This window comes from Battus philenor, unplaced genomic scaffold, assembly GCF_028537555.1.
Source record: "Battus philenor isolate CCGP_79_NKW_IND1 unplaced genomic scaffold, ilBatPhil1.0.hap1 SCAF_3, whole genome shotgun sequence".
NCBI classification, from domain to species: Eukaryota; Metazoa; Arthropoda; class Insecta; order Lepidoptera; family Papilionidae; genus Battus; species Battus philenor.
The window spans coordinates 17,210,141-17,223,774 of NW_027181693.1; the positions used below are offsets into that span (position 1 = coordinate 17,210,141).

The 13,634-nt window shown below is 34.9% G+C and overlaps 1 protein-coding gene across 1 annotated transcript in view; it reads right to left on the reverse strand.

Moving 5' to 3' along the window:
- The window catches only part of Dscam3 (Down syndrome cell adhesion molecule 3), a 213,434-nt gene that overhangs the window by 101,957 nt on the left and 97,843 nt on the right, over window positions 1-13,634 (reverse strand). The gene's annotated exons all lie outside the window — the stretch shown is intronic.

Below are 13,634 nucleotides of genomic sequence, written 5' to 3' on the forward strand. Positions count from 1 at the left end.
CTGTTGGGAGGCTCTTGTTCCCCCTCTCTAGTTTGGGACAGGGACTTTATTTACACATAGTTATTTCAGAGTTTTATCTTCATTCGACACTCACTTTCATACTTCTCAATTTCTTTTATTCTTTCCTTTTATCCTTCCACAATATCTTGCAATTATTGTTCTTTCATTCCTTCTTGCTTTCATCGCCTTCCTTTCCTCATCTTTTTTACTCTTAGGTCTTATCTGTATTTATCTTTATTTTTTGATATCACAGATTTGTTTGGATTCGAACTTTATAATACATTGCTAGACTTGTCTTATATTCTATTATTATTTGATAAGTTCGTTTACATGTGCAAAAACTTACATTATTAGACTTGGTGTAGTCTTTTGGTTCCGTTATTACATCAGTACATTGACTAATCAGAGAAAGGCATGACATTTGTACTTTTACATTCGTTTATATTTTGCTAAAATAATATATATTTAATGTATTTATTAACACTTCATCGTACACAAAAACTCTATACTAAAATAAAAATGAAATGTAACAAAATAATATATATATTTCCTCTACCAGACAATCTTTGGATGGAGATGAGAGACATGAAAGAGGCTGTTTAGGGTGTACATATTAAAAATATTACATGTTGTATAACAGTTAAATAAATTAATTATTTCTGTTTTCCCATACCTAAAGTTACATATATCTTCTATCTTCTCTATCATAAAATAAACTGTGGTTTAGAGTATAAATATTTATTTTAAACTAGCTGACCCGGCCACGCGTTGGTGTGAAAATTTAAAAAGTGGAAATAATTGAATTATACGGTATTTCTTTCACTACAAAATAAATTTAATTAATTTTATAGCGTCAACAACACGTGGTAATTATGCTGTTAAAATGTAGCTTATATGACACGTTCGTAGATTTACCATAGCAGCGCCATCTATTGATTACTTACTCAACCCAGTCGAAAGGTATCGACATCTGTTAGAATCATTTGGAGTTAACAAATAATTGTGACTGTCAAATAATAACAGACAATAATTAGCAATAAATTAAAATTGCGACTATAATTTGAGATTTAAACTATCCTATCTCTCAAGTTAGATCGAACTGCACATGGTGTGCGAATTTTATTATAATCGGTTAAGTGGTTTAGAAGTCCATTGAGTATAGACATTGTGACACGAGATTTATATATATTAAGATATATACACGTCAAACTATTAGATATTTCCGAGTTTTAAGTTAAGCTTGAATAGCATTTACGAGTAGCGGGTTAATTAGATATGGCGATGAACTTTTATATCCGTATTACATCATACAGGCGCGTCTCTGCACGTATATTCTCTTTAAATGATATTGGCATAAGAGAGGCTTCTATGTTTGCAGGAGATGCACTTATGAGGTACCTACGGCTCTCATTACAGGTCTGAAATGAAAGCCTATCGTGAACGCATTGGTTCATTAGCGTAATGGCTGTACATTGAAACGTATACAGGTTGATTAGATATAGATATCGCTTATTTGTTGTTAATTAATATATCCTACAACCTTTACGAAAATTCATAATTAATTATTATTATATCCGTTCTGCAGATTACGTACTAGAAGTCATAAGCTTGTTATATTTCTGTTAAAAAAATAAAATAATGAAACATATTTTAGGATGATCATTTTATACAAGACGATTTAAAATATGTGTAAAATTTTAAGTTTATTACTGACAAATGAGCTAAACATTCGTGTTTAAAGGTTTTATTTTTATAACAAACAAGTTTATGCTTCATCCCTTACCTCTCTTGGGCATTATTTGTATCAATGTTGAAATGTATGTAAATTCAAAATATTTTTTTTTCTATCTCAGCTTATTGAGTGTTTTCCTAGATCGAGCTGACTAGATGCTGGATTTTGCAACTACCTTTATAAGTTTAAGCAGAAGGAGAGTCTGTCATGTATCTGTGACTCGTACTTGGACGATGATGTACATGATCACCAACTGTCTTGTCTTCGGGTTGTTAAGAATTGAATGCTAAGCTCGGCTAACAGAGAAAATAGAGTAAAACAACATCACCTTTTTGGTAAACAATGGGAAGCATGGAGATTTGTATAAGAATTAATAAAAGTAATAAAAATTTTTAATCTTTGGTATATGTAGTCAGAAATACAATAAGAAATAATAATAAAAAAATAACAATAAAAATTAAGATTGATGTAAATGCAAAAGAAATAATGTAACAGAATGAAAAAATGTAAATGTAGAATCCAAGAGAGAAGACCACAGAAGTGAGGTGATGTATGGAGTATGGTGGAAAGAAATGAAAGATAAAGTGAAATGAAGAAAGGAAAACGAATGCTAGAGTTAATAAGAAGGATGTAAGATGGAAATGAAAATAAAAGACGTGAAAAGAATATACTCACACATGGTGGAAGAGAGTATGAGAAGTCCGAAAAACGGGGTTTTAATAAACCACATAGAACATTAAAAATATCTGTAACTGTCAAAAATTTTACGTTTATTAAAATCCAAATAGGATATGTTAAGATCGTAAGAAAATACACAAGGAAATATAGGTATGCCTGTCTTATCTATGACGGTTAAAATGTTGGAGACAATGCTATCTTCTACCTCCACCGAGGCATTATCAAGCTAGATATGTACAGACCAGAGTTCCCCAAACTTTTTTGTGTCGTAGACCCCTTGCCATGTTTTTCCGTGTTGGGTAGACCCCCTACTTACCTGATATTGATTTTCTGTAAATTTCTAACTGTAGTGAAGTTTAGTGTTAAAATCTTGAAGTAAAAACACATGTTAATTTATACATTTATTAATTGAATTTAAATTAAAACTACTCAAAATACTACTTCTAGGTACTTCTATAAATAATGTAAATGTTTTGATATTATAAGATAGTATGATGTAAGTAAATAGGTACTATCAGTGAATGTGTTGAGATCCACTATCGTGGACCCCCATTTTTATTTCATGGACCCCCAAATTTTTTTTCTCTGACGTAGACCCCTTGCAGGTTGTCACAGACCCCTAGGGGTTGATATAGACCACTTTGGGAATCACTGATAATATATTAAGTTTCTTTATATTTACCGACAGTTCCAAGTGAAATGATAAATACATTCAAACATGAAAAACAAAGGGTCGTTGGTAAAAGTCTTTTAATATAGCAGCAACATAAAAATGCATTTGTCCAACTCCCTTCAAAAGCGGGGACAAAACAACCGCTACAAGCCCTTTGTTCCTCTTAAGTGATTATACAAAATTCATAGAGGGTCGACTTAGTTTCTCCACCCGTGTACTTTGGCATAAAAACACTTAAAAATCACAGGGTGACTCCACCTCGGGAATTGCTTTGAATGGACTCATTTATAACGGCGAACTGTACGTTTGAAAGATTGTTTTCAGAATTTTAATTTTCAAAACGTCATTAATAATCACAGTTCCATATTTAAAAAATTCGAAATTTAAAACTTATTTATTTTAAGCCGCCGAAGTTAACAGGCACTTATGAAACGACAGCGAAAAGAAATGGCAATTAACATAACACAAGCTTTAAAAAAAAAAAGAAAGATGGTTAAAATAGTTATATTTGAATCTTCGTAATTTAAATCTTCCTCAATGATGTATTGGTTTATGGTAGCTCAGTGGTAGAAGACAGATGCTTGCGATTTTACATTGGTTCGATTCCCGGAATACATTCTCACATATAGACACGTTGTAATTAATTATGTAGGTTTGACAATACTCATAAACAAGTTTGCAAAGGATGAACAGCTGCGTCCACTTCGAACCTGCTTGTCAAGCGTAGAGGTTATAGTATTTTAGAGGGAAGCTAATACCTTGGAATGGGCCTCTCTGGACTAAAACGAGGATATATTTACTAAGAAAGGAACTAATATATAGCTAAGTAAGAAAAGGACCATTATTTAGCCACTTCCGCACATGCAGTGGTAGTCGTGCAATGTAGTACACCGCCCGACAGCCCGCTGATAAATGCGGCAAACAATGCGAATTACACTACTGCCACCGTCAAATCACTTAACACGTGTTTCACCCCTCCACGGGGCATCTTCAGGAGTTATGTTACACCGATTAGTGCCAAACACAGAGTCAACTCTGTGTCTGTCTGTGTGTCATTTATCAGCGGGCTGGCGGGCGGTGCACTTTGTTGCACGACTACCACTGCATGTGCGGAAGTGGCTAAATATTGGTCCTTTTCTTACTTAGGATGGACTTCCGCAAAGTAACGCCTGATTCCATTAAATAATATATAGCTACTTCCGCTATGTAGCAGTAGTCGTGCAATGTAGTGCACCGCTCGCCAGCCCGCTGAGAAATGCGCGTGCAGTATGGCAAATTGCAGGTTTTTTTATTTATCATACTTATTTTATTTTCTTCTCCTCGTTTTTTCCCTTTTGTTATATTTACTTATTTTACCTACCTTCATTAATTTTATTTCTACAACACAATTAGTTACCTAGCAGAAAAAGACTTTGGCGTTTATTTCGGCTCTATACGTCTTGTAACAAGGATATAAATTAATTATGTTAATGTAATTATAATTTTAGATTTGTTTTGTTTAATATAATTATGTGTTTGTATATAATTTACGCAGTATTAAATTTAGTAAATATTGTAATATAAAACTGGAACTATTATAATTTTAAGAAGTTTTAAAAGGTTTTAAAAGAGATATCAAGGAAAACAAAAATTAAATAAAAAAATAGACAGAAAACTTTATACTTTAGGACGTTTATTCCAGTCTTAAGGAAGTAATCCTTTGGACTTTATATTCGGACCACGGATTTGAAGTTATTCGAAACAATTAATAGGATTAGAACTACTTTAACCGCTGGAATTGGAAGTTTTCGTGCTCGCAATCAAATTATAAGTACCGAGTTTAATTAATCCAGAGTTTAAATTAATTAAGAAATATATAACAATTAAATATAATTATCTAAATGCAATATCAATATATAAGTTCAAAATCATCATGATTATTTGAGTAAGACATCCACTGTTGGAAAAAAAGCCTCCGAATACCTTAGCAAGAAAAGGACCAATATTTAGCAACTTCCGCACATGCAGTGGTAGTCGTGCGACAAAGTGCACCGCCCGCCAGCCCGCTGATAAATGCGCATGCGGTAAACAATGCGAATCACACAACCGCCACCGCCAAATTACTCAACACGTGTTTCACCCCTCCACGGGGCATCTTCATGAGTTATGTTACACCGATTGGTGCCAAACACTCACAAATATTCCGAACACAAAGCTGATTCATGTGGTCGGATTTCCTATAACGCGCTATCTGTCTTGATCATATAGTTACATACAAAATGATGTAAGACGTAAATCAAACGTGAATGTGAAGCATATTTTCTTCTTGTTTTCAGCGATTGGACGACCACTGCATCGCCACGATGACCGATCTTCTATTGTTTGCATCAAGTGACTTACACGAACTTAGCTATATCGTCGGTCCACTTAGTGGGCGGTCTGCCCACACCGTATCTATCAGCTCGTGATCAAGAACCTTTCCGCCCTAACATCCATCAGCACGAGCGATGTGCATCGCCAACTGCCATTTTAGACGAGCAATTCTTCGAGTTATGTCTATGATCTTAGTTCTTCTGCGCATTTAATTGCATGTGATATATATTAGGATCATTGAGAGTGATCAAAGTACGTCACAGAAAGTCAAAAAAATCATTTTTCAGCCGTATGATGTCATATCTAGACATAAGGAAGACGAAATGAAACCGCCTACATCGAACTCTGTTCGATGATTTTAACAAAGTCATCTGTTTACCTTAAGGACCTTTTACACTTACCGGTCTGTGGTTTTCCCTTTAAGACTTTAGTAACCCAGTATATATCTATTCTCTACTTTATGAACTATCCACTTTCATCGACTTGCCAATACACTGGGCTATATCAGTCACTTTAGTTGGTAAAGATCTCTTTATTCCTGATTCCTATTCATGTCTCGTCAAGCGATTGTTAGTTTAATACTAAGTTATCAGTGTTATTAGCTAGGCATTTTAACTTTGTGCAGCTTCATTTAAATTGAGTCCATGGAAAAAGAGTTCCATAAGTTGAAAACTTAAGTCTGGCAGATGGAATTCAGTAACAACGATGACGTTTGCAGGAAGAGGGACAATACCAGTGTAGGTGTAGTGTTGTGACTGGATTGTAGTGTAGTTTTGCGAAGCGAGGACTACTCGGCAGTCGGAAGCGACGCGAGCCGACTCTGACCCTAACTTGAACCCGGTGTTGTGAGTGTGATGAGTGTAGTGAACTTGGTCAGATGTGAGCTGTGTTTTGTAGCTGAGTTTCGAAAAGCTCTGATAGTCCGGAGTCTTTGCGGAGATTTGCAGCTGATATAGATGACTGGTAGAGGTTTTATTGGCAAGGTGTTGCAAGAGATTTGAGCTCTATGGTAGGAGAAGGAAACAAGGCTTTGGGTTTCGATGTTTTCAGCTGCTCTAAGGCAAAGCCTTTCAGGTAGAGAAGCCTACCCCAGGCGAATATACCCGGAGGCGTGGATTGTTAATTTGCTATTGTTTTATAATACGTATCAAAATGTATATATCTCTTGTATCAATGAACATGCGAAGCTATTGAGTTGTGTATAAGATAGGATCGTTTCCTATCGTAAATCCGAAACTAGAGGGCGGATACGAGGAAATACGTGTGCAATATATCAGTGTTAGCCACATGAAAGACGGGGAAATGTTACTGTATTACAATGCCGTTTAGAATGATGCTTTATGTTATGTTCAACATGATCTTACAACTGAATATTTACTCGTTATATACCCGATAATATCAAAAAGGCAATAAGGTTCATGTATAAATATATTTGCCTTATTATCCTTATATATAATGTTAATCCTAACAGATGTTAAACATTAAAATTTAAAATACTCAGGTGATATATTAAACAAAAACGAGGTTGTGGAATTTTTGACGAAAGGAAAATTAAATGATTCCATTTTCATAGGTGAAAGTTCTTAAGAAATTGCCCCTGGATATATGCTTGCGTAGTTTTTCGGTGAGAGAAAGATGAAAGACTTTTGGAGATATGCCGTGTAAAGCCTTCCATGATAACTACTCTACCAAGAGCTTCAAACTAAGAGAAAGAATAAAGAAAAAGTAAGTTAGTAATTACCTCAAATCGGATTAGTAAAAAAATTAATTAGTAATGTTATCATCCAATAGACTTGTGGCGTTCATGCTCCGTATAGCTGGCCAGTAAGATCAAAAAATTTTTATTTTAAATAATTCTCGCGCGTTCGAATTTGAATTCGAAAACCATCAGTTGTTTAATGGACTCAGGCGTAACCTTGCGGAAGTCCATCCTAAGTAAGAAAAGGACCAATATTTAGCCATTTCCGCATATGCAGTGGTAGTCGTGCAACGTAGTGCACCGCCCGCTAGCCCGCTGATAAATGCGTATGCGGCAAACAATGCGAATTACACAACCGCCACCGTCAAATCACTCAGCACGTGTTTCACCCCTCCACGGGGTATCTTCAGGAGTTATGTTACACCGATTAGTGCCAAACACAGACTCTGTGCACTTTGTTGCACGACTACCACTGCGTGTGCGGAAGTGGCTAAATATTGGTCCTTTTCTTACCATCAGTTGTGTGTGTTCATAAATACTATTTATGCATAAGTGATTAAAACTTCTTCTATCACTCTTGACTATCACCTTCCTTGTCAACGTGCTCGGGTAAATCACTTGAGTTAGCTAAACGCGCTTATTTTATTAAAGGAATATCAGATACGTGCTCCGAATGTTACACCTTCGCTCGCTTATCGCATATAGACTATTTACGTGTATATAGTTTGCAAGTATGCAAGGCTTCGCTACGAGTCATCTAAACAACCGACTCTCAGACAGGAACTCCATTTCAAGACGAGAATAATTCTGTTTCTGTTATAATTTATTCTACGCAAATTGCTACCGCGCCCCCCGCACGCCCCGCTTGCCCCCGCCACGGCGGCAAGGTGTATAAATCAATGAAATACACTTTCAAGAGATTTGAATATAATTTGTTATTATAATACTGCTTCTGAAACTGTTAGAATTCTCATGTAATTTTTAACATAATATATAACATATTTTTAGTCGATTTTTATAATTACATAGATCTACGACGATTTGTAATTGACTCAATCCCTTTTCTTGATAATGTATCTGTAGAGATACATCAGAATTAAAAAAAAAGAGTGGCATCAATTTTGAACGCAAAGTAATCTTTCGTATGTGAATGTTCAGGTAATTTCTTAACCTTCCTGTACCCGCGCTAAATAGTGTAAAATCGAAAAATCATTTCGTCGGTCTCTCAGACAAAGGCGCGTGTATAGGAAGGTTCGAACGCATGATCAGTTTTATCTGTTGGCATCCTTGGGTCTTAAAAGTCAAGTTGTATGAATATAAATGTAATATTAAAAAAATCTGCTAAGTTAAGGGTTAACTACACTTCTATATACAGGGTGATTAGTTTCAGTTGTAAAAGTTTTAAAGCGACAAATGTATAACTTATGCAGGTGTAGATTATAAAATAGTTCCTTTACTTAATAAATTTATCACATCATCGAAGCCGTCTCTATACGAGTAATTTGTTAGCGTATGATACTTTAAGTAAATGTACAGGTTGATTGATTATTGGCGTAAAATCTTTAAAGATAAAAATAAATATTAAAATAACTTGTGGTTTTTAGTAGTTACTTTGGTACAGTCAGTTTATCAAGGTTCCTTGTAAATATACCATGGACAGTGTAAGAATATTGACGTCTTTAAACCTTTTCCTCAAAGAGTTTCGTGGCCGTAGGCTGCAAATAACTAGGATAGCCTTCATTCAAATATACCCCCAAAGCTTCAATTCATATGCTGGGAAAATAACTTAAATAAACTATATATTTAAAAAAATGTACTACTTGCGACGGTGGTAACTATAAAAATCATGGACTACACATAACACCGACGCGCTTAAAGACGCAAATAATTAGGTAGATGTAGCTATAAAAGCCATGAACGGGTACCAGAACAAACCTCTTTTAAAGAAAAGTTCCTACCAGTGCCATTGGAAATAACATATATGGAAACATTTAATGGAATCAGGCGTTACCTCGCGGAAGTCCATCCTAAGTAAGAAAAGGACCAACATTTAGCCACTTCCGCACATGCAGTGGTAGTCGTGCAATAAAGTGCACCGCCCGCCACTTTATTGCATGACTACCACTGCATGTGCGGAAGCGGCTAAATATTGGTCCTTTTCTTACATATATGGAAACAGCGTATATCCACCAGTAGACGTCGTATAGTCTTAATTGTGGTGACGTTTATGGCATTCTTAATTTAAAATAAAAATACGAAAATTTCAGGAGTTTTTTTATCTTTTTAAGGAGACGCTTTTGACCTCTGTCTCGTTAAATGCTTGCCTTAAAGATACCTATTCACTTATGTCTTGAAGATTCTAGGTTATAATTGTCTAGAACCAATGTCGCCGGATGGTCCACTCCTTGGGTGTTCACACTGAAAGTATTAGGAAAACGCTTTGTGCGAAGAACTAAAATTTACACAATTTGTTAGTAACACATCTTTGCAGTCATTGATAAAAAATGCTATTGTTTAGCAATAATGAAGAAAGTTAATGTGATTTTGGTTCACACAGATTCAACCTGCGATAAAAAGCAATCCGATTAAAAGCATCTCTATCAAGACTTCGGATAACTCAAAGCCACCTACTATCGAAGCTTTTCTTCAAAGCTGCATCTAATACACTTTAAAGGATAGATTTTGCACGTATTTATATAAATGTAGGAACTATATAGTTTTGAGCGGCGATAACAGATGGCGCTAGTTGTTCGTAAAAGTATAAAAGGGACATCGCGCGGTAGAATCGACAATAGTAAAGAAGACTCGACAGCGACAAGACATAAAGGTTACACTATAATTACAATTAAAATGGAAGCTTATTCATTATTTACATACGCCTAGAGTTGTACATTTAAGTTGTTTTCATATCATTATTATGGGACAGTTCTGACAATATTAATTCTATATTTATTTTACAGTAAAGATCTGTACGGACTATTTATATCTTAAAAGCTAGAGATTGTTTCTAAAATGTTTCAAAAGAAATATTTATTCTAACAGTTGATTTTCTATATATATATTTAATATATTATTACTGCGCCATAATTTAGATACTGTATCAAAAATAGTGACAGACGTATGATAAATAAAAAAATTAAAATAAACTCGTAATGCCTTAATTTCGTCTTTAAAAAGTTCACAAAGCCTTCATGGGTCTGAGTATATGCATATATAAAGTTTTACAAGATTTCCTGGACCTTCATTTTTTAGTTTCGAATCTAAAATTAAAAGTATATTATTAAAAATATCTCATTATAGCATTCAAAAGTTTTTATTTGATGGAAATACGTGAAATTTGATTTATTGTCTCATTTATATGGTTTATATTATAATGTACACATGAATTACTCTTGAATTTATTTACAAGAGCAACTGTTAAGTTTCGGACCGGTTTTTATCAACAGATCAACATTCCAAAGCAATGATAGCTTGTTAATTATAATATTAAAATAATTGACAGTTTTAAAACGCATACAGCTGCCAAGTAGGCAGGTGTATGTGCTTTTAAATATATCATTATCATCATTTCATCACTAGGGCTTCCAGCTTGATAATTGTCTCTCCTATAAATTTGCAACGGGACCAGCTGGAAGCTGTTTGTGTTTAGCGTCTTATGCGCTGCCCGTATTAAGTGACCACCGGCTACCTTAACTATGCCTTCGGTCTACCTTGTGGTCGCCCCTCGAGAACCTTTCAGTCCCAACTGGCCATCAGTTTGTCGAGCAATGAGCTCTACCAGCTGCTACTTCAGATGACCAATTCTACGAGCTACGTAAACTTTGTTTTTTTCATATCTGATTCGATCTAGCAGGCGAAAGTTCGAGAAAAGCTCACTCCGTTGTTCCTTGGGTGACTTGGGCGTTACCTTGCGGAAGTTCATTCTTAGTAAGAAAAGGACCAATATTTAGCCACTTCCGCACATGCAGTGGTGGTCGTGCAACAAAGTGCACCGCCCGCCAGTCCGCTGATAAATGCGTATGCGGCAAACAATGCAAACTACACAACTGCCACCATGAAATCACTCATAATCATTTTCTCAATCAATCATCTTATAAAGTCCACCAACCAAGCCACGCCCCTCATAAGTGTACACGTATCAGATCCGTATGTAATCACTGGCAATATACACTGGTCAAAGACCTTCGTCTGAAGGCATTTTAGATGAGAAGTTGTTTTGTAGCTTCCCCGTACTAGTTGGATTCGGCGAGTGATCTCTTTGTACGCAAGTATAAATAACCGTCTAAAGCTTCAAGCGTAGCACTTCCATCAATAAATATATTTAAACAACTTAATTAGTTCCAAGTTCAGATGTAATCGTCAAGTGACAAAAGCTGTAACATGAGCTTTTCAGCTTGTTAAGTTCATTTTAAAGTTTAGCAAAGTTTAAACGCGTGAGAACTTTATGCGATTGAAGATAGAAGATGGGAAAATAATTATTATATTATATAAAGGAGAAGTAGTACTAAAAAGTATTGTATAAAATAGCCTTATACAAGGTGATATACCATAGATGTAAAAGTTTGAATTACACACATATAAAAATTCATTATCATTTGCTATCTGTTCTCGTAAAATTTGTACTTCCATATATGTTATGGTATATTAATATATAACTACATTATATAGCAGCCATTAGTATATTTATATAAGTTGTTTTATGTGAATATTTCCGTCATAATTTGATTTTACTATTTCGTGTTTTATGATATTAACTTGTTTCACCTACCTTTAATAATATACCTCTGCACCGCCTAATGGTTAACTGGTAGAGAATGCCTTCAGGCATTAAATTCGCCGTTATTAATGATAATAAAAAGTGATTAAATGAATATAAGCCTGTCGAATTATATAAGAAAAAATAACTTATTTATAACATATTTCAGAGTGATAACCTTATACGTGATTTGACAAATATAACCCATAACCCTTTGGTTAATTATCAAAAAATTTTCACAACAAAATTAATATTTTAGAGTGGTTATGTTATTGAATGATTTGTTAACTTGATCGAACGCCACGAAAATTACAAGGAAAGGATAATTTTACGTCTACCCTGAGGCCGTGTCCTTACACCCGATAGGGATGATACTGCTAATGGGATCACGTTACGGATCGTGCCGCCGGCGTTGAGATAATGGAGCGCGGTATCACAGCGGCAAGGCTTTTATGATCTGCAATCAATCGGAAAAGTGTTAAACGCGTCAAATGACAAGTTTTTCCACGAGGTGGTCATCACAACTTCAGGCTGTATAGTCCATCACGAGGTGGTAGCAATATCACTTCACGAACTCGCGCGTGTATTGCACGGACGAGACTCAAGATGCGATCTCAAGATTCATCAATGTGACGAAAATAGCAACCGCTGCACAGATACTGGCGCACAACCTAAAGATGCCAATATGGAGTAGCAGATGCAGTATGGAGAAATGTAATTTTACAAACTGGACATTGTTAGGGCTTCATTAAAATAGATCAAGAGACTTAGTAAACATTTCAACATAGAAAACGTGAGCAAGAAAAACTGTAAATAATGAACGTGAATGTAAAACAAAGCCACGGACGCTAATATCTCCCGGAGCATATATCCTAATAAGAAATAAAAAATAAATATAGGTTTTTCTATAGTTTGAAACTTCGAGGTTTTATATCATTATCACCATATCAGATAGGCTCCCACTACAAGTCTAGAAGTATCTAGTCGTAGAAGTCTTTCCCAAAAAGACTCGGTCTTGGTCTGCCCGCTTCCGGCGAATTTCTACGACCTTATCTAAGTTATCGATCTCTCAGAGGCAGTATATTTGTTTGCAAATTCAAGTGTTCGTTGTATATTGTATAAGGTACCCCGTATTTGGTTCAAATTAGTATCATAGACAGAATAGTGTATTAGTGCTTTTCATTAGAAATCGATGTCTTCAACATTTCAATATTAAAATTTAAATAACTGTTAAAATATTGGGTACTAAACAAGTGTTTATTTAAGTGTTCTTTACTAGCTGGTTTTATTTCAAAAGATTATTATTACAATTTAGTGGTTTTAAACTTCAGTATTTCGAGTTTTATACTAATAAAAATCATTTTGTGTTTTATTTTTGATGTTTTTGGATTATTTTAAAACAATAATGGTTTAATTGGTTGTAAGTTTGTATTCCCGGTTTAGTTACTAATGTTTCACGGATTTAGTGCCAGTCTTTGTGGAATATCGCTTCTATCTCGCTCAATCAGAAACGCGTTTCACAAAGACTTCAATTCTTTGTTCAGCGAGTCGGTCTGCTGTCTTCTGCTTGCTTTTATCTTTTGTCTCTTTTCTCTCTTTTCAGCGGATGGACATTCACTGGATTAAGCTTCACTCAAAAATTCACCATTATCGTCACGATAAACAGATTCGCCCATCCCTTTAAAATTTTTTAGTGAGCAGTAACAATCGCATATAATTATAGCACAGAGTTTGAATTATATAA